This window comes from Camelina sativa, chromosome 12 (assembly GCF_030686135.1).
Source record: "Camelina sativa cultivar CO46 ecotype springtype chromosome 12, ASM3068613v1".
Lineage (NCBI taxonomy): Eukaryota > Viridiplantae > Streptophyta > Magnoliopsida > Brassicales > Brassicaceae > Camelina > Camelina sativa.
In genome coordinates this window covers 31,057,733-31,073,171 of record NC_141891.1, presented here as the reverse complement: position 1 = coordinate 31,073,171, position 15,439 = coordinate 31,057,733, and the positions used below count along the sequence as shown (strand labels likewise).

Here is a 15,439-nt window from a genome sequence, read left to right as displayed (position 1 = left end):
GAAAGTTACGACGTTCTCTATGTACTATAGTCTTGCGAAAAAACCAAAAAAAAAAAAAGGGGGAGGGATGCAACACGAGGACTTCCCGGGAGGTCACCCATCCTAGTACGACTCTCGCCCAAGCACGCTTAACTGCGGAGTTCTGATGGGATCCGGTGCATTAGTGCTGGTATGATCGCATCCGTTAGTATATCCCATGCAATCGCATATATCCTTTTTTGAAAACTGAATGGATCATTCGATGTGTGTCCCACTTAATATGCGGACCGGTTTAGTCACCTTGGAAATGCTTCCAACGTCGAAAAACAAGCGATAACCATGTCCAAACACAGTTTTGGAGCCGTAACTAATTGTGTCGGGATCACAAAAAAACATCTTAAATGCCTTCAAACGTCAAAATCTGCCCTCGAGAATGGTCCAATGGTACTAAGACCGATTGCCTTGCCAGAAGCTCTCTTGGGGCTTTTCAAAAAGGTATTATGGGTTGCATGGTTCCTCACGGTCTGAAAGTTACGACGTTCTCTATATACTATAGTCTTGCGAAACAACCAAAAAAAAAAAAAAAAGGAGGAGGGATGCAACACGAGGATTTCCCGGGAGGTCACCCATCCTAGTACGACTCTCGCCCAAGCACGCTTAACTGCGGAGTTCTGATGGGATCCGGTGCATTAGTGCTTGTATGATTGCATCCGTTAGTATATCCCATGCAATCGCATATATCCTTTTTTGAAAACTGAATGGATCATTCGATGTGGGTCCCACTTGATATGCGGATCGGTTTAGTCACCTTGGACGTGCTTCCAACGTCAAAAAACAAGCGATAACCATGTCCAAACACTGTTTTGGAGCCGTAACTAATTGTGTCGGGATAAAAAAAAACATCTTAAATGCCTTCAAACGTCCAAATCTGCCCTCGAGAATGGTCCAATGGCACCAAGACCCATTGCCTTGCCAGAAGCTCTATTCAGGCTTTTCAAAAAGGTATTATGGGTTGCGTGGTTCCTCACGGTCTGAAAGTTACGACGTTCTCTATGTACTATATTCTTGCGAAACAACCAAAAAAAAAAAAAAAAGGGGGAGGGATGCAACACGAGGACTTCCCGGGAGGTCACCCATCCTAGTACGACTCTCGCCCAAGCACGCTTAACTGCTGAGTTCTGATGGGATCCGGTGCATTAGTGCTGGTATGATCGCATACGTTAGTATATCCCATGCAATCGCATATATCCTTTTTTGAAAACTGAATGGATCATTCGATGTGGGTCCCACTTGATATGCGGACCGGTTTAGTCACCTTGGAAATGCTTCCAACATCGAAAAACAAGCGATAACCATGTCCAAACACTGTTTTGGAGCCGTAACTAATTGTGTCGGGATCACAAAAAAACATCTTAAATGCCTTCAAACGTCAAAATCTGCCCTTGAGAATGGTCCAATGGTACGAAGACCCATTGCCTTGCCAGAAGCTCTCTTGGGGCTTTTCAAAAAGGTATTATGGGTTGCATGGTTCCTCACGGTCTGAACGTTACGACGTTCTCTATGTACTATATTCTTGCGAAACAACCAAAAAAAAAAAAAAAGGAGGAGGGATGCAACACGAGGATTTCCCGGGAGGTCACCCATCTTAGTACGACTCTCGCCCAAGCACGCTTAACTGCGGAGTTCTGATGGGATCCGGTGCATTAGTGCTTGTATGATCGCATCCGTTAGTATATCCCATGCAATCGCATATATCCTTTTTTGAAAACTGAATGGATCATTCGATGTGGGTCCCACTTGATATGCGGACCGGTTTAGTCACCTTGGAAATGCTTCCAACATCGAAAAACAAGCGATAACCATGTCCAAACACTGTTTTGGAGCCGTAACTAATTGTGTCGGGATAACAAAAAAACATCTTAAATGCCTTCAAACGTCAAAATCTGCCCTCGAGAATGGTCCAATGGTACGAAGACCCATTGCCTTGCCAGAAGCTCTCTTGGGGCTTTTCAAAAAGGTATTATGGGTTGCATGGTTCCTCACGGTCTGAAAGTTACGACGTTCTCTATGTACTATAGTCTTGCGAAACAACCAAAAAAAAAAAAAAAAGGAGGAGGGATGCAACACGAGGATTTCCCGGGAGGTCACCCATCCTAGTACGACTCTCGCCCAAGCACGCTTAACTGCGGAGTTCTGATAGGATCCGGTGCATTAGTGCTTGTATGATCGCATCCGTTAGTATATCCCATGCAATCGCATATATCCTTTTTTGAAAACTGAATGGATCATTCGATGTGGGTCCCACTTGATATGCGGATCGGTTTAGTCACCTTGGACGTGCTTCCAACGTTGAAAAACAAGCGATAACCATGTCCAAACACTGTTTTGGAGCCGTAACTAATTGTGTCGGGATAAAAAAAAACATCTTAAATGCCTTCAAACGTCAAAATCTGCCCTCGAGAATGGTCCAATGGTACGAAGTCCCATTTCCTTGCCAGAAGATCTCTTGGGGCTTTTCAAAAAGGTATTATGGGTTGCATGGTTCCTCACGGTCTGAAAGTTACGACGTTCTCTATGTACTATAGTCTTGCGAAACAACCAAAAAAAAAAAAAAGGGGAAGGAGGAGGGATGCAACACGAGGATTTCCCGGGAGGTCACCCATCCTAGTACGACTCTCGCCCAAGCACGCTTAACTGCGGAGTTCTGATGGGATCCGGTGCATTAGTGCTGGTATGATCGCATCCGTTAGTATATCCCATGCAATCGCATATATCCTTTTTTGAAAACTGAATGGATCATTCGATGTGGGTCCCACTTGATATGCGGACCGGTTTAGTCACCTTGGAAATGCTTCCAACGTCGAAAAACAAGCGATAACCATGTCCAAACACTGTTTTGGAGCCGTAACTAATTGTGTCGGGATCACAAAAAAACATCTTAAATGCCTTCAAACGTCAAAATCTGCCCTTGAGAATGGTCCAATGGTACAAAGACCCATTGCCTTGCCAGAAGCTCTCTTGGGGCTTTTCAAAAAGGTATTATGGGTTGCATGGTTCCTCACGGTCTGAAAGTTACGACGTTCTCTATGTACTATAGTCTTGCGAAACAACCAAAAAAAAAAAAAAAGGAGGAGGGATGCAACACGAGGATTTCCCGGGAGGTCACCCATCTTAGTACGACTCTCGCCCAAGCACGTTTAACTGCGGAGTTCTGATGGGATCCGGTGCATTAGTGCTTGTATGATCGCATCCGTTAGTATATCCCATGCAATCGCATATATCCTTTTTTGAAAACTGAATGGATCATTCGATGTGGGTCCCACTTGATATGCGGATCGGTTTAGTCACCTTGGACGTGCTTCCAACGTCGAAAAACAAGCGATAACCATGTCCAAACACTGTTTTGGAGCCGTAACTAATTTGTGTCGGGATAAAAAAAAACATCTTAAATGCCTTCAAATGTCCAAATCTGCCCTCGAGAATGGTCCAATGGCACGAAGACCCATTGCCTTGCCAGAAGCTCTCTTCGGGCTTTTCAAAAAGGTATTATGGGTTGCGTGGTTCCTCACGGTCTGAAAGTTACGACGTTCTCTATGTACTATATTCTTGCGAAACAACCAAAAAAAAAAAAAAAGGGGGAGGGATGCAACACGAGGACTTCCCGGGAGGTCACCCATCCTAGTGCGACTCTCGCCCAAGCACGCTTAACTGCGGAGTTCTGATGGGATCCGGTGCATTAGTGCCGGTATGATCGCATCCGTTAGTATATCCCATGCAATCGCATATATCCTTTTTTGAAAACTGAATGGATCATTCGATGTGGGTCCCACTTGATATGCGGACCGGTTTAGTCCACCTGGAAATGCTTCCAACATCGAAAAACAAGCGATAACCATGTCCAAACACTGTTTTGGAGCCGTAACTAATTGTGTCGGGATCACAAAAAAACATCTTAAATGCCTTCAAACGTCAAAATCTGCCCTCGAGAATGGTCCAATGGGACGAAGACCGATTGCCTTGCCAGAAGCTCTCTTGGGGCTTTTCAAAAAGGTATTATGGGTTGCATGGTTCCTCACGGTCTGAAAGTTACGACGTTCTCTATATACTATAGTCTTGCGAAACAACCAAAAAAAAAAAAAAAAAGGAGGAGGGATGCAACACGAGGATTTCCCGGGAGGTCACCCATCCTAGTACGACTCTCGCCCAAGCACGCTTAACTGCGGAGTTCTGATGGGATCCGGTGCATTAGTGCTTGTATGATTGCATCCGTTAGTATATCCCATGCAATCGCATATATCCTTTTTTGAAAACTGAATGGATCATTCAATGTGGGTCCCACTTGATATGCGGATCGGTTTAGTCACCTTGGACGTGCTTCCAACGTCGAAAAACAAGCGATAACCATGTCCAAACACTGTTTTGGAGCCGTAACTAATTGTGTCGGGATAAAAAAAAAACATCTTAAATGCCTTCAAACGTCCAAATCTGCCCTCGAGAATGGTCCAATGGCACGAAGACCCATTGCCTTGCCAGAAGCTCTCTTCGGGCTTTTCAAAAAGGTATTATGGGTTGCGTGGTTCCTCACGGTCTGAAAGTTACGACGTTCTCTATGTACTATATTCTTGCGAAACAACCAAAAAAAAAAAAAAAGGGGGAGGGATGCAACACGAGGACTTCCCGGGAGGTCACCCATCCTAGTACGACTCTCGCCCAAGCACGCTTAACTGCGGAGTTCTGATGGGATCCGGTGCATTAGTGCTGGTATGATCGCATCCGTTAGTATATCCCATGCAATCGCATATATCCTTTTTTGAAAACTGAATGGATCATTCGATGTGGGTCCCACTTGATATGCGGACCTGTTTAGTCACCTTGGAAATGCTTCCAACATCGAAAAACAAGCGATAACCATGTCCAAACACTGTTTTGGAGCCGTAACTAATTGTGTCAGGATCACAAAAAAATATCTTAAATGCCTTCAAACGTCAAAATCTGCCCTCGAGAATGGTCCAATGGCACGAAGACCCATTGCCTTGCCAGAAGCTCTCTTGGGGCTTTTCAAAAAGGTATTATGGGTTGCATGGTTCCTCACGGTCTGAAAGTTACGACGTTCTCTATGTACTATAGTCTTGCGAAACAACCAAAAAAAAAAAAAAAAAGGAGGAGGGATGCAACACGAGGATTTCCCGGGAGGTCACCCATCCTAGTACGACTCTCGCCCAAGCACGCTTAACTGCGGAGTTCTGATGGGATCCGGTGCATTAGTGCTTGTATGATCGCATCCGTTAGTATATCCCATGCAATCGCATATATCCTTTTTTGAAAACTGAATGGATCATTCGATGTGGGTCCCACTTGATATGCGGATCGGTTTAGTCACCTTGGACGTGCTTCCAACGTCGAAAAACAAGCGATAACCATGTCCAAACACTGTTTTGGAGCCGTAACTAATTGTGTCGGGATAAAAAAAAACATCTTAAATGCCTTCAAACGTCAAAATCTGCCCTCGAGAATGGTCCAATGGTACGAAGTCCCATTTCCTTGCCAGGAGATCTCTTGGGGCTTTTCAAAAAGGTATTATGGGTTGCATGGTTCCTCACGGTCTGAAAGTTACGACGTTCTCTATGTACTATAGTCTTGCGAAACAACCAAAAAAAAAAAAAAAAAGGAGGGATGCAACACGAGGATTTCCCGGGAGGTCACCCATCCTAGTACGACTCTCGCCCAAGCACGCTTAACTGCGGAGTTCTGATGGGATCCGGTGCATTAGTGCTTGTATGATTGCATCCGTTAGTATATCCCATGCAATGGCATATATCCTTTTTTGAAAACTGAATGGATCATTCGATGTGGGTCCCACTTGATATGCGGATCGGTTTAGTCACCTTGGACGTGCTTCCAACGTCGAAAAACAAGCGATAACCATGTCCAAACACTGTTTTGGAGCCGTAACTAATTGTGTCGGGATCAAAAAAAAACATCTTAAATGCCTTCAAACGTCCAAATCTGCCCTCGAGAATGGTCCAATGGTACGAAGACCCATTGCCTTGCCAGAAGCTCTCTTCGGGCTTTTCAAAAAGGTATTATGGGTTGCGTGGTTCCTCACGGTCTGAAAGTTACGACGTTCTCTATGTACTATAGTCTTGCGAAACAACCAAAAAAAAAAAAAAAGGAGGAGGGATGCAACACGAGGATTTCCCGGGAGGTCACCCATCCTAGTACGACTCTCGCCCAAGCACGCTTAATTGCGGAGTTCTGATGGGATCCGGTGCATTAGTGCTTGTATGATCGCATCCGTTAGTATATCCCATGCAATCGCATATATCCTTTTTTGAAAACTGAATGGATCATTCGATGTGGGTCCCACTTGATATGCGGATCGGTTTAGTCACCTTGGACGTGCTTCCAACGTCGAAAAACAAGCGATAACCATGTCCAAACACTGTTTTGGAGCCGTAACTAATTGTGTCGGGATCAAAAAAAAACATCTGAAATGCCTTCAAACGTCCAAATCTGCCCTCGAGAATGGTCCAATGGTACGAAGACCCATTGCCTTGCCAGAAGCTCTCTTCGGGCTTTTCAAAAAGGTATTATGGGTTGCGTGGTTCCTCACGGTCTGAAAGTTACGACGTTCTCTATGTACTATAGTCTTGCGAAACAACCAAAAAAAAAAAAAAGGAGGAGGGATGCAACACGAGGATTTCCCGGGAGGTCACCCATCCTAGTACGACTCTCGCCCAAGCACGCTTAATTGCGGAGTTCTGATGGGATCCGGTGCATTAGTGCTTGTATGATCGCATCCGTTAGTATATCCCATGCAATCGCATATATCCTTTTTTGAAAACTGAATGGATCATTCGATGTGGGTCCCACTTGATATGCGGATCGGTTTAGTCACCTTGGACGTGCTTCCAACGTCAAAAAACAAGCGATAACCATGTCCAAACACTGTTTTGGAGCCGTAACTAATTGTGTCAGGATCACAAAAAAATATCTTAAATGCCTTCAAACGTCAAAATCTGCCCTCGAGAATGGTCCAATGGCACGAAGACCCATTGCCTTGCCAGAAGCTCTCTTGGGGCTTTTCAAAAAGGTATTATGGGTTGCATGGTTCCTCACGGTCTGAAAGTTACGACGTTCTCTATGTACTATAGTCTTGCGAAACAACCAAAAAAAAAAAAAAAAAGGAGGAGGGATGCAACACGAGGATTTCCCGGGAGGTCACCCATCCTAGTACGACTCTCGCCCACGCACGCTTAACTGCGGAGTTCTGATGGGATCCGGTGCATTAGTGCTTGTATGATCGCATCCGTTAGTATATCCCAGGCAATCGCATATATCCTTTTTTGAAAACTGAATGGATCATTCGATGTGGGTCCCACTTGATATGCGGATCGGTTTAGTCACCTTGGACGTGCTTCCAACGTCGAAAAACAAGCGATAACCATGTCCAAACACTGTTTTGGAGCCGTAACTAATTGTGTCGGGATAAAAAAAAACATCTTAAATGCCTTCAAACGTCAAAATCTGCCCTCGAGAATGGTCCAATGGCACGAAGACCCATTGCCTTGCCAGAAGCTCTCTTGGGGCTTTTCAAAAAGGTATTATGGGTTGCATGGTTCCTCACGGTCTGAAAGTTACGACGTTCTCTATATACTATAGTCTTGCGAAACAACCAAAAAAAAAAAAAAAAAGGAGGAGGGATGCAACACGAGGATTTCCCGGGAGGTCACCCATCTTAGTACGACTCTCGCCCAAGCACGCTTAACTGCGGAGTTCTGATGGGATCCGGTGCATTAGTGCTTGTATGATTGCATCCGTTAGTATATCCCATGCAATGGCATATATCCTTTTTTGAAAACTGAATGGATCATTCGATGTGGGTCCCACTTGATATGCGGATCGGTTTAGTCACCTTGGACATGCTTCCAACGTCGAAAAACAAGCGATAACCATGTCCAAACACTGTTTTGGAGCCGTAACTAATTGTGTCGGGATCAAAAAAAAACATCTTAAATGCCTTCAAACGTCCAAATCTGCCCTCGAGAATGGTCCAATGGTACGAAGACCCATTGCCTTGCCAGAACATCTCTTCGGGCTTTTCAAAAAGGTATTATGGGTTGCGTGGTTCCTCACGGTCTGAAAGTTACGACGTTCTCTATGTACTATATTCTTGCGAAACAACCAAAAAAAAAAAAAAAGGGGGAGGGATGCAACACGAGGACTTCCCGGGAGGTCACCCATCCTAGTACGACTCTCGCCCAAGCACGCTTAACTGCGGAGTTCTGATGGCATCCGGTGCATTAGTGCTGGTATGATCGCATCCGTTAGTATATCCCATGCAATCGCATATATCCTTTTTTGAAAACTGAATGGATCATTCGATGTGGGTCCCACTTGATATGCGGACCGGTTTAGTCACCTTGGAAATGCTTCCAACGTCGAAAAACAAGCGATAACCATGTCCAAACACTGTTTTGGAGCCGTAACTAATTGTGTCAGGATCACAAAAAAATATCTTAAATGCCTTCAAACGTCAAAATCTGCCCTCGAGAATGGTCCAATGGCACGAAGACCCATTGCCTTGCCAGAACATCTCTTCGGGCTTTTCAAAAAGGTATTATGGGTTGCGTGGTTCCTCACGGTTTGAAAGTTACGACGTTCTCTATGTACTATATTCTTGCGAAACAACCAAAAAAAAAAAAAAAGGGGAGGGATGCAACACGAGGACTTCCCGGGAGGTCACCCATCCTAGTACGACTCTCGCCCAAGCACGCTTAACTGCGGAGTTCTGATGGGATCCGGTGCATTAGTGCTGGTATGATCGCATCCGTTAGTATATCCCATGCAATCGCATATATCCTTTTTTGAAAACTGAATGGATCATTCGATGTGGGTCCCACTTGATATGCGGACCGGTTTAGTCACCTTGGAAATGCTTCCAACGTCGAAAAACAAGCGATAACCATGTCCAAACACTGTTTTGGAGCCGTAACTAATTGTGTCGGGATCACAAAAAAAACACCTTGAATGCCTTCAAACGTCAAAATCTGCCCTCGAGAATGGTCCAATGGTACCAAGACCGATTGCCTTGCCAGAAGCTCTCTTGGGGCTTTTCAAAAAGGTATTATGGGTTGCATGGTTCCTCACGGTCTGAAAGTTACGACGTTCTCTATGTACTATAGTCTTGCGAAACAACCAAAAAAAAAAAAAAAAGGAGGAGGGATGCAACACGAGGATTTCCCGGGAGGTCACCCATCCTAGTACGACTCTCGCCCAAGCACGCTTAACTGCAGAGTTCTGATGGGATCCGGTGCATTAGTGCTTGTATGATCGCATCCGTTAGTATATCCCATGCAATCGCATATATCCTTTTTTGAAAACTGAATGGATCATTCGATGTGGGTCCCACTTGATAACCGGGTCCCACTGGATCATTCGATCGGTTTAGTCACCTTGGACGTGCTTCCAACGTCGAAAAACAAGCGATAACCATGTCCAAACACTGTTTTGGAGCCGTAACTAATTGTGTCGGGATAACAAAAAAACATCTTAAATGCCTTCAAACGTCAAAATCTGCCCTCGAGAATGGTCCAATGGCACGAAGACCCATTGCCTTGCCAGAAGCTCTCTTGGGGCTTTTCAAAAAGGTATTATGGGTTGCATGGTTCCTCACGGTCTGAAAGTTACGACGTTCTCTATGTACTGTAGTCTTGCGAAACAACCAAAAAAAAAAAAAAAAAGGAGGAGGGATGCAACACGAGGATTTCCCGGGAGGTCACCCATCCTAGTACGACTCTCGCCCAAGCACGCTTAACTGCGGAGTTCTGATGGGATCCGGTGCATTAGTGCTTGTATGATCGCATCCGTTAGTATATCCCATGCAATCGCATATATCCTTTTTTGAAAACTGAATGGATCATTCGATGTGGGTCCCACTTGATATGCGGATCGGTTTAGTCACCTTGGACGTGCTTCCAACGTCGAAAAACAAGCGATAACCATGTCCAAACACTGTTTTGGAGCCGTAAGTAATTGTGTCGGGATAAAAAAAAACATCTTAAATGCCTTCAAACGTCAAAATCTGCCCTCGAGAATGGTCCAATGGTACGAAGTCCCATTTCCTTGCCAGAAGATCTCTTGGGGCTTTTCAAAAAGGTATTATGGGTTGCATGGTTCCTCACGGTCTGAAAGTTACGACGTTCTCTATGTACTATAGTCTTGCGAAACAACCAAAAAAAAAAAAAAAAGGAGGAGGGATGCAACACGAGGATTTCCCGGGAGGTCACCCATCCTAGTACGACTCTCGCCCAAGCACGCTTAACTGCGGAGTTCTGATGGGATCCGGTGCATTAGTGCTTGTATGATCGCATCCGTTAGTATATCCCAGGCAATCGCATATATCCTTTTTTGAAAACTGAATGGATCATTCGATGTGGGTCCCACTTGATATGCGGATCGGTTTAGTCACCTTGGACGTGCTTCCAACGTCGAAAAACAAGCGATAACCATGTCCAAACACTGTTTTGGAGCCGTAACTAATTGTGTCGGGATAAAAAAAAACATCTTAAATGCCTTCAAACGTCAAAATCTGCCCTCGAGAATGGTCCAATGGCACGAAGTCCCATTGCCTTGCCAGAAGCTCTCTTGGGGCTTTTCAAAAAGGTATTATGGGTTGCATGGTTCCTCACGGTCTGAAAGTTACGACGTTCTCTATGTACTATAGTCTTGCGAAACAACCAAAAAAAAAAAAAAAAAGGAGGAGGGATGCAACACGAGGATTTCCCGGGAGGTCACCCATCCTAGTACGACTCTCGCCCAAGCACGCTTAACTGCGGAGTTCTGATGGGATCCGGTGCATTAGTGCTTGTATGATTGCATCCGTTAGTATATCCCATGCAATCGCATATATCCTTTTTTGAAAACTGAATGGATCATTCGATGTGGGTCCCACTTGATATGCGGATCGGTTTAGTCACCTTGGACATGCTTCCAACGTCGAAAAACAAGCGATAACCATGTCCAAACACTGTTTTGGAGCCGTAACTAATTGTGTCGGGATAAAAAAAAAACATCTTAAATGCCTTCAAACGTCAAAATCTGCCCTCGAGAATGGTCCAATGGCACGAAGACCCATTGCCTTGCCAGAAGCTCTCTTGGGGCTTTTCAAAAAGGTATTATGGGTTGCATGGTTCCTCACGGTCTGAAAGTTACGACGTTCTCTATGTACTATAGTCTTGCGAAACAACCAAAAAAAAAAAAAAAAAGGAGGAGGGATGCAACACGAGGATTTCCCGGGAGGTCACCCATCCTAGTACGACTCTCGCCCAAGCACGCTTAACTGCGGAGTTCTGATGGGATCCGGTGCATTAGTGCTTGTATGATTGCATCCGTTAGTATATCCCATGCAATCGCATATATCCTTTTTTGAAAACTGAATGGATCATTCGATGTGGGTCCCACTTGATATGCGGATCGGTTTAGTCACCTTGGACATGCTTCCAACGTCGAAAAACAAGCGATAACCATGTCCAAACACTGTTTTGGAGCCGTAACTAATTGTGTCGGGATAAAAAAAAAACATCTTAAATGCCTTCAAACGTCCAAATCTGCCCTCGAGAATGGTCCAATGGTACGAAGACCCATTGCCTTGCCAGAACATCTCTTCGGGCTTTTCAAAAAGGTATTATGGGTTGCGTGGTTCCTCACGGTCTGAAAGTTACGACGTTCTCTATGTACTATATTCTTGCGAAACAACCAAAAAAAAAAAAAAAGGGGGAGGGATGCAACACGAGGACTTCCCGGGAGGTCACCCATCCTAGTACGACTCTCGCCCAAGCACGCTTAACTGCGGAGTTCTGATGGGATCCGGTGCATTAGTGCTGGTATGATCGCATCCGTTAGTATATCCCATGCAATCGCATATATCCTTTTTTGAAAACTGAATGGATCATTCGATGTGGGTCCCACTTGATATGCGGACCGGTTTAGTCACCTTGGAAATGCTTCCAACGTCGAAAAACAAGCGATAACCATGTCCAAACACTGTTTTGGAGCCGTAACTAATTGTGTCAGGATCACAAAAAAATATCTTAAATGCCTTCAAACGTCAAAATCTGCCCTCGAGAATGGTCCAATGGCACGAAGACCCATTGCCTTGCCAGAACATCTCTTCGGGCTTTTCAAAAAGGTATTATGGGTTGCGTGGTTCCTCACGGTTTGAAAGTTACGACGTTCTCTATGAACTATATTCTTGCGAAACAACCAAAAAAAAAAAAAAAAGGGGAGGGATGCAACACGAGGACTTCCAGGGAGGTCACCCATCCTAGTACGACTCTCGCCCAAGCACGCTTAACTGCGGAGTTCTGATGGGATCCGGTGCATTAGTGCTGGTATGATCGCATCCGTTAGTATATCCCATGCAATCGCATATATCCTTTTTTGAAAACTGAATGGATCATTCGATGTGGGTCCCACTTGATATGCGGACCGGTTTAGTCACCTTGGAAATGCTTCCAACGTCGAAAAACAAGCGATCACCATGTCCAAACACTGTTTTGGAGCCGTAACTAATTGTATCGGGATCACAAAAAACATCTTGAATGCCTTCAAACGTCAAAATCTGCCCTCGAGAATGGTCCAATGGTACCAAGACCGATTGCCTTGCCAGAAGCTCTCTTGGGGCTTTTCAAAAAGGTATTATGGGTTGCATGGTTCCTCACGGTCTGAAAGTTACGACGTTCTCTATGTACTATAGTCTTGCGAAACAACCAAAAAAAAAAAAAAAAAGGAGGAGGGATGCAACACGAGGATTTCCCGGGAGGTCACCCATCCTAGTACGACTCTCGCCCAAGCACGCTTAACTGCGGAGTTCTGATGGGATCCGGTGCATTAGTGCTTGTATGATCGCATCCGTTAGTATATCCCATGCAATCGCATATATCCTTTTTTGAAAACTGAATGGATCATTCGATGTGGGTCCCACTTGATATGCGGATCGGTTTAGTCACCTTGGACGTGCTTCCAACGTCGAAAAACAAGCGATAACCATGTCCAAACACTGTTTTGGAGCCGTAACTAATTGTGTCGGGATAAAAAAAAGCATCTTAAATGCCTTCAAACGTCAAAATCTGCCCTCGAGAATGGTCCAATGGCACGAAGACCCATTGCCTTGCCAGAAGCTCTCTTGGGGCTTTTCAAAAAGGTATTATGGGTTGCATGGTTCCTCACGGTCTGAAAGTTACGACGTTCTCTATGTACTATAGTCTTGCGAAACAACCAAAAAAAAAAAAAAAAAGGAGGAGGGATGCAACACGAGGATTTCCCGGGAGGTCACCCATCCTAGTACGACTCTCGCCCAAGCACGCTTAACTGCGGAGTTCTGATGGGATCCGGTGCATTAGTGCTTGTATGATTGCATCCGTTAGTATATCCCATGCAATCGCATATATCCTTTTTTGAAAACTGAATGGATCATTCGATGTGGGTCCCACTTGATATGCGGATCGGTTTAGTCACCTTGGACGTGCTTCCAACGTCGAAAAACAAGCGATAACCATGTCCAAACACTGTTTTGGAGCCGTAAGTAATTGTGTCGGGATAAAAAAAAACATCTTAAATGCCTTCAAACGTCAAAATCTGCCCTCGAGAATGGTCCAATGGTACGAAGTCCCATTTCCTTGCCAGAAGATCTCTTGGGGCTTTTCAAAAAGGTATTATGGGTTGCATGGTTCCTCACGGTCTGAAAGTTACGACGTTCTCTATGTACTATAGTCTTGCGAAACAACCAAAAAAAAAAAAGGGGGGAGGGATGCAACACGAGGACTTCCCGGGAGGTCACCCATCCTAGTACGACTCTCGCCCAAGCACGCTTAACTGCGGAGTTCTGATGGGATCCGGTGCATTAGTGCTGGTATGATCGCATCCGTTAGTATATCCCATGCAATCGCATATATCCTTTTTTGAAAACTGAATGGATCATTCGATGTGGGTCCCACTTGATATGCGGATCGGTTTAGTCACCTTGGACGTGCTTCCAACGTCGAAAAACAAGCGATAACCATGTCCAAACACTGTTTTGGAGCCGTAACTAATTGTGTCGGGATCAAAAAAAAACATCTTAAATGCCTTCAAACGTCCAAATCTGCCCTCGAGAATGGTCCAATGGTACGAAGACCCATTGCCTTGCCAGAACATCTCTTCGGGCTTTTCAAAAAGGTATTATGGGTTGCATGGTTCCTCACGGTCTGAAAGTTACGACGTTCTCTATGTACTATAGTCTTGCGAAACAACCAAAAAAAAAAAAAAGGAGGAGGGATGCAACACGAGGATTTCCCGGGAGGTCACCCATCCTAGTACGACTCTCGCCCAAGCACGCTTAACTGCGGAGTTCTGATGGGATCCGGTGCATTAGTGCTTGTATGATCGCATCCGTTAGTATATCCCATGCAATCGCATATATCCTTTTTTGAAAACTGAATGGTTCATTCGATGTCGGTCCCACTTGATATGCGGATCGGTTTAGTCACCTTGGACGTGCTTCCAACGTCGAAAAACAAGCGATAACCATGTCCAAACACTGTTTTGGAGCCGTAACTAATTGTGTCGGGATGAAAAAAAAACATCTTAAATGCCTTCAAACGTCCAAATCTGCCCTCGAGAATGGTCCAATGGTACGAAGACCCATTGCCTTGCCAGAACATCTCTTCGGGCTTTTCAAAAAGGTATTATGGGTTGCGTGGTTCCTCACGGTCTGAAAGTTACGACGTTCTCTATGTACTATATTCTTGCGAAACAACCAAAAAAAAAAAAAAAGGGGGAGGGATGCAACACGAGGACTTCCCGGGAGGTCACCCATCCTAGTACTACTCTCGCCCAAGCAAGCATAACTGCGGAGTTCTGATGGGATCCGATGCATTAGTGCTGGTATGATCGCATCCGTTAGTATATCCCATGCAATCGCATATATCCTTTTTTGAAAACTGAATGGATCATTCGATGTGGGTCCCACTTGATATGCGGACCGGTTTAGTCACCTTGGACGTGCTTTCAACGTCGAAAAACAAGCGATAACCATGTCCAAACACTGTTTTGGAGCCATAACTAATTGTGTCGGGATAAAAAAAAACATCTTAAATGCCTTCAAACGTCAAAATCTGCCCTCGAGAATGGTCCAATGGTACGAAGTCCCATTGCCATGCCAGAAGTTCTCTTGGGGCTTTTCAAAAAGGTATTATGGGTTGCGTGGTTCCTCACGGTCTGAAAGTTACGACGTTCTCTATGTACTATATTCTTGCGAAACAACCAAAAAAAAAAAAAAAGGGGGGAGGGATGCAACACGAGGACTTCCCGGGAGGTCACCCATCCTAGTACTACTCTCGCCCAAGCAAGCATAACTGCGGAGTTCTGATGGGATCCGATGCATTAGTGCTGGTATGATCGCATCCGTTAGTATATCCCA

The 15,439-nt window shown here is 44.9% G+C and overlaps 26 non-coding genes and 5 pseudogenes across 26 annotated transcripts; all 31 read right to left on the bottom strand.

Annotated features, from left to right (window-relative positions):
- Nucleotides 1–64: 64 nt before the first annotated feature.
- On the bottom strand, nt 65–183 carry LOC147931305 (5S ribosomal RNA). The gene has a single exon (XR_015575652.1). It is a non-coding gene; the product is annotated as a 5S ribosomal RNA (ribosomal RNA).
- A 389-nt stretch (nt 184–572) lies between these two features.
- LOC147931304 (5S ribosomal RNA) lies at nt 573–691 on the bottom strand. Its single transcript, XR_015576449.1, has one exon. It is a non-coding gene; the product is annotated as a 5S ribosomal RNA (ribosomal RNA).
- Nucleotides 692–1,079: 388 nt separating this feature from the next.
- On the bottom strand, nt 1,080–1,198 carry LOC147931303 (5S ribosomal RNA). The gene has a single exon (XR_015576518.1). It is a non-coding gene; the product is annotated as a 5S ribosomal RNA (ribosomal RNA).
- A 388-nt stretch (nt 1,199–1,586) lies between these two features.
- Nucleotides 1,587–1,705, bottom strand: LOC147931302 (5S ribosomal RNA). The gene has a single exon (XR_015576370.1). It is a non-coding gene; the product is annotated as a 5S ribosomal RNA (ribosomal RNA).
- Nucleotides 1,706–2,094: 389 nt separating this feature from the next.
- Nucleotides 2,095–2,213, bottom strand: LOC147931301 (5S ribosomal RNA; annotated as a pseudogene).
- Nucleotides 2,214–2,605: 392 nt separating this feature from the next.
- LOC147931300 (5S ribosomal RNA) lies at nt 2,606–2,724 on the bottom strand. Its single transcript, XR_015577318.1, has one exon. It is a non-coding gene; the product is annotated as a 5S ribosomal RNA (ribosomal RNA).
- A 388-nt stretch (nt 2,725–3,112) lies between these two features.
- LOC147931299 (5S ribosomal RNA) lies at nt 3,113–3,231 on the bottom strand. Its single transcript, XR_015576524.1, has one exon. It is a non-coding gene; the product is annotated as a 5S ribosomal RNA (ribosomal RNA).
- A 388-nt stretch (nt 3,232–3,619) lies between these two features.
- On the bottom strand, nt 3,620–3,738 carry LOC147931298 (5S ribosomal RNA). Its single transcript, XR_015576270.1, has one exon. It is a non-coding gene; the product is annotated as a 5S ribosomal RNA (ribosomal RNA).
- A 390-nt stretch (nt 3,739–4,128) lies between these two features.
- LOC147931297 (5S ribosomal RNA) lies at nt 4,129–4,247 on the bottom strand. Its single transcript, XR_015576448.1, has one exon. It is a non-coding gene; the product is annotated as a 5S ribosomal RNA (ribosomal RNA).
- A 388-nt stretch (nt 4,248–4,635) lies between these two features.
- On the bottom strand, nt 4,636–4,754 carry LOC147931296 (5S ribosomal RNA). The gene has a single exon (XR_015575651.1). It is a non-coding gene; the product is annotated as a 5S ribosomal RNA (ribosomal RNA).
- Nucleotides 4,755–5,144: 390 nt separating this feature from the next.
- LOC147931295 (5S ribosomal RNA) lies at nt 5,145–5,263 on the bottom strand. Its single transcript, XR_015576299.1, has one exon. It is a non-coding gene; the product is annotated as a 5S ribosomal RNA (ribosomal RNA).
- A 386-nt stretch (nt 5,264–5,649) lies between these two features.
- LOC147931294 (5S ribosomal RNA) lies at nt 5,650–5,768 on the bottom strand. Its single transcript, XR_015576447.1, has one exon. It is a non-coding gene; the product is annotated as a 5S ribosomal RNA (ribosomal RNA).
- Nucleotides 5,769–6,156: 388 nt separating this feature from the next.
- Nucleotides 6,157–6,275, bottom strand: LOC147931293 (5S ribosomal RNA; annotated as a pseudogene).
- Nucleotides 6,276–6,662: 387 nt separating this feature from the next.
- LOC147931292 (5S ribosomal RNA) lies at nt 6,663–6,781 on the bottom strand (annotated as a pseudogene).
- Nucleotides 6,782–7,171: 390 nt separating this feature from the next.
- LOC147931291 (5S ribosomal RNA) lies at nt 7,172–7,290 on the bottom strand. Its single transcript, XR_015576546.1, has one exon. It is a non-coding gene; the product is annotated as a 5S ribosomal RNA (ribosomal RNA).
- Nucleotides 7,291–7,679: 389 nt separating this feature from the next.
- On the bottom strand, nt 7,680–7,798 carry LOC147931290 (5S ribosomal RNA). The gene has a single exon (XR_015576517.1). It is a non-coding gene; the product is annotated as a 5S ribosomal RNA (ribosomal RNA).
- Nucleotides 7,799–8,186: 388 nt separating this feature from the next.
- On the bottom strand, nt 8,187–8,305 carry LOC147931289 (5S ribosomal RNA). Its single transcript, XR_015576520.1, has one exon. It is a non-coding gene; the product is annotated as a 5S ribosomal RNA (ribosomal RNA).
- Nucleotides 8,306–8,692: 387 nt separating this feature from the next.
- LOC147931288 (5S ribosomal RNA) lies at nt 8,693–8,811 on the bottom strand. Its single transcript, XR_015575650.1, has one exon. It is a non-coding gene; the product is annotated as a 5S ribosomal RNA (ribosomal RNA).
- A 390-nt stretch (nt 8,812–9,201) lies between these two features.
- LOC147931287 (5S ribosomal RNA) lies at nt 9,202–9,320 on the bottom strand. The gene has a single exon (XR_015576553.1). It is a non-coding gene; the product is annotated as a 5S ribosomal RNA (ribosomal RNA).
- A 408-nt stretch (nt 9,321–9,728) lies between these two features.
- LOC147931286 (5S ribosomal RNA) lies at nt 9,729–9,847 on the bottom strand. Its single transcript, XR_015576298.1, has one exon. It is a non-coding gene; the product is annotated as a 5S ribosomal RNA (ribosomal RNA).
- A 388-nt stretch (nt 9,848–10,235) lies between these two features.
- Nucleotides 10,236–10,354, bottom strand: LOC147931285 (5S ribosomal RNA). The gene has a single exon (XR_015576297.1). It is a non-coding gene; the product is annotated as a 5S ribosomal RNA (ribosomal RNA).
- Nucleotides 10,355–10,743: 389 nt separating this feature from the next.
- On the bottom strand, nt 10,744–10,862 carry LOC147931284 (5S ribosomal RNA). The gene has a single exon (XR_015576446.1). It is a non-coding gene; the product is annotated as a 5S ribosomal RNA (ribosomal RNA).
- Nucleotides 10,863–11,252: 390 nt separating this feature from the next.
- On the bottom strand, nt 11,253–11,371 carry LOC147931283 (5S ribosomal RNA). The gene has a single exon (XR_015576445.1). It is a non-coding gene; the product is annotated as a 5S ribosomal RNA (ribosomal RNA).
- A 388-nt stretch (nt 11,372–11,759) lies between these two features.
- Nucleotides 11,760–11,878, bottom strand: LOC147931282 (5S ribosomal RNA). The gene has a single exon (XR_015575648.1). It is a non-coding gene; the product is annotated as a 5S ribosomal RNA (ribosomal RNA).
- Nucleotides 11,879–12,266: 388 nt separating this feature from the next.
- Nucleotides 12,267–12,385, bottom strand: LOC147931281 (5S ribosomal RNA). Its single transcript, XR_015576143.1, has one exon. It is a non-coding gene; the product is annotated as a 5S ribosomal RNA (ribosomal RNA).
- A 389-nt stretch (nt 12,386–12,774) lies between these two features.
- Nucleotides 12,775–12,893, bottom strand: LOC147931280 (5S ribosomal RNA). The gene has a single exon (XR_015576296.1). It is a non-coding gene; the product is annotated as a 5S ribosomal RNA (ribosomal RNA).
- A 389-nt stretch (nt 12,894–13,282) lies between these two features.
- Nucleotides 13,283–13,401, bottom strand: LOC147931279 (5S ribosomal RNA). The gene has a single exon (XR_015576444.1). It is a non-coding gene; the product is annotated as a 5S ribosomal RNA (ribosomal RNA).
- Nucleotides 13,402–13,786: 385 nt separating this feature from the next.
- LOC147931278 (5S ribosomal RNA) lies at nt 13,787–13,905 on the bottom strand. The gene has a single exon (XR_015575647.1). It is a non-coding gene; the product is annotated as a 5S ribosomal RNA (ribosomal RNA).
- A 387-nt stretch (nt 13,906–14,292) lies between these two features.
- LOC147931277 (5S ribosomal RNA) lies at nt 14,293–14,411 on the bottom strand. The gene has a single exon (XR_015576294.1). It is a non-coding gene; the product is annotated as a 5S ribosomal RNA (ribosomal RNA).
- A 388-nt stretch (nt 14,412–14,799) lies between these two features.
- Nucleotides 14,800–14,918, bottom strand: LOC147931276 (5S ribosomal RNA; annotated as a pseudogene).
- A 388-nt stretch (nt 14,919–15,306) lies between these two features.
- LOC147931275 (5S ribosomal RNA) lies at nt 15,307–15,425 on the bottom strand (annotated as a pseudogene).
- Between the last annotated feature and the right edge of the window lie 14 nt (nt 15,426–15,439).